Genomic DNA, 2,759 nt, shown 5'->3' on the forward strand with positions numbered 1-2,759 from the left:
CCGCCGCGCTCCCCGGGGCGCGCCCGGGCACCGGCTGCTGCCGCCGCCGCCGCCGCCGCTGCCGCCGCCGCCGCCGCTCGGGGATGGCCAGCCCGCTGCACGCCGCGCCGCGCCGGGGCTCCACGCGCTGCTGACGGAGCGCAGGTAAGGGCGGCGGCGGGGGCGGTGGGGAGCGGGGACCCCCCCCCCTCCGGTGCACCGGCACCCCCCCCACCCTCCGGTGCGCCGGCACCCCCCCCACCCTCCGGTGCGCCGGCACCCCCCCCCCCCCGCCCCTTCCCGGTGCACCGAGCCCCGAGGTGCGGTGCGCTCCGCTCCCCCCCCTCCGCGGCGCAGCGGGGGCGGCAGCCGGGGATGCGGGATGCGGCGGCCGGTGCTGCCGGTTGGCAGAGCCCCGGTTCCGCCGTTTACCCCCCCCCCCCCCCCCCCCCGCCGCCTTCCCCGCTGCCGCCGCCACCCCCCGGCCAACTTTCCTGCCTCGGCGGCGGGCTGCGGGGCCGGGGAGTTGCAGCCGTGCCGCGGTACCGGCTGCGCCCCGCTCCCGGTGCGGGCAGCGGCAGCCCCGGGGCGGCCCCGGGCCCTGCCTGGAAGTTGCGCGGGGCTGCGGCGGCGGCGGGGCGGGCTCGGCAGCGGGGCTGGCTGCGAGCGGCGGGCATGCCCGGGGCTGCCGGTGCCCCCCCCCGGGGCTGCCGGTGCCCCCCCCCGGGGCTGCCGGTCCCCCCCCCGGGGCTGCCGGTCCCCCCCCCCCCCGGGCCTGCCGGTCACCCCCGGGGTGCTGGTCACCCCCCAAGGTACCGGTCCCCTTCCTGAGGCTGCCTGTCCCCCCCCGGGGTGCCGGTCCCCCCCCCCAATGTACCGGTTCCCTGCCCCAGCAGTGCCAGGGCTCCGGCAGCCCCACGGTGGAGGGGTTGCACGCATGTCGGTGGGCGCACGCACGTCAGCGGGCACACGTGTGGCACCGCGGTGCCGTGGTGTGTCATACGGCAAGGCCACAGGCGCCCGGCTGCCTGCCGGCATCCCTGCCAGCCCCAGCGTGGGCACGCGTGTGCCGCCAGCCCGGCACGCGTGGGTGCTCAGCGGGTTGGGCTCCCCACGCCGGGGCTGGCCCCACGCCGTCACCCCTGGCCAGGGCCCCGGGCGATCGGCACGCACCGGGGCGCGTGGGCAGGCGTGTTGGCAGAGCCCCGGCAGCGGGCGGGCGGGCGGTTTTGCAGCTCTCCCCTGCGTGGGGCTTTGTTCGGTGCCGGTGTGGAGGGCTGCGGGGAGCCCCCGTGCCACGGTCGTGCTGCTGGGGCGAGCGGCGCCCGGGGCCCGTGGGCGTGCAGCGAGGGCACACGTGGGCGCCCAGCGTGTGCCGGCGCGGGCACGTGCAGCGTGCAGGTGGCAGGCAGATCTGGGGGGGAGCGGGAGAGCTGCTTCCCTTCCCAGGGGACCTGCGAGCCCTGGGGTTCACGGCAGGAGCGATGCCACATGTGCACATGCGTGTGTGCCCACGCAGGTCACTTGTTGAAGCACGGGGAGATTTTCTGCAGCCCCAGCCGGCGCGGAGGGTGCGTGTGCACCGCGCCTGCACGGTCGGTGCCGAGGGCTCGCGGCAGCGCGGCGTGTGAACAACCCTTTTGCTTTTCTAGGTCACGTCACTGCTGCCCGCGCTGGATGGTGCCTGGCAGCCGGGGCCGCCGGTGACGTGGGGAGGTGGCCCCAGGGTGGCCGGGCCGGGTTGTGGCAGAGCATCTGGTTGGGGTTTCTGGCCGGGCGCTGCCGATGGCTGGGGCGCGCGTGGAGCTGGTGGCGCGGGGCTGGCGCTGAGCCGTGCCACTGGGAATGCTGCTGGTGGGCGGCGGGGCGGTGATTTGGGACTGACCTCTCCCGCCCGCGAAGGTGGCGGTGGCTGCTGAGCCGAGGAGGGCTCGTGGGGAGGCTCACACCGGGCGCCCGTGGGGAGGAGCGGGGCGGCGCGGCTGTCGTCACCGTCACCATCACCTGGCTGCTCCCCGGCCACCCTCACCGGGGAGGCTCGGTGCCCCGTTTCCCAGCGGGGTTCGGTACCAGTGGCGCAGACGGTGGCGGACGCTGGAGTTGGCTGTGGGGCAGTGCCAGCCCCTCTGTGCCGGAGCCCGGCGCCTGGCAGCGGCTCCTCTTCGAGGCCCGCCCGGCTGCTCGTCAAGCCTTGTCACCAGGCCCTGCTTTGATCCAAGGAGTTTGCAAGAAGCCGGGATCCTACAAATTTGGTCTGTGCTGGAGAGAAAATGGATACGGAGCCAGCACTGTGGGCGGCTTGCTCTCCGACCGGCAGCTGCGTGGCAGAGGTGCTCCAGCGCCCGGGCTGGGATGCGCTGCCTGATCTTCCCCGCTGTCTGATCTTCCCCGCTGCCTGATCTTCCTCGCTGCCTGATGATCTTCCCCGCTGCCTCCTGCTCTTTTCGATGCATCTAAGGACCTCCGGCAGCGCTGCTCTTCTGCCTGGCACGACACCTCTGCCGTGCCAGCGTCAGGCGTTGGGCCAGGGGTGCCGGGCTCTTCCCGGCGAGCTGTGGTGGGCTCTGTCCACCCCGGCGGGCTCGCGGGCTGCGGAGAACTCTGCCCTGGCACCAGCCTCCCGCGCGGAGCAGTGGGAATAGATGGGTCTTCCTTCGCCCGGGCTGTTCCCGTTGCTGCCAAGTCTCCCTGTCCCAGGCTGGGCGCTCTCCAGGCTGGGTGGGGGCTGCAGGGCAGGCTCCCCCCGTCCCCCTGCCCGGAGGAAGATGATGCTCAGCCGG

This window comes from Pelecanus crispus, chromosome 16, assembly GCF_030463565.1.
Source record: "Pelecanus crispus isolate bPelCri1 chromosome 16, bPelCri1.pri, whole genome shotgun sequence".
Classification (NCBI taxonomy): Eukaryota; Metazoa; Chordata; class Aves; order Pelecaniformes; family Pelecanidae; genus Pelecanus; species Pelecanus crispus.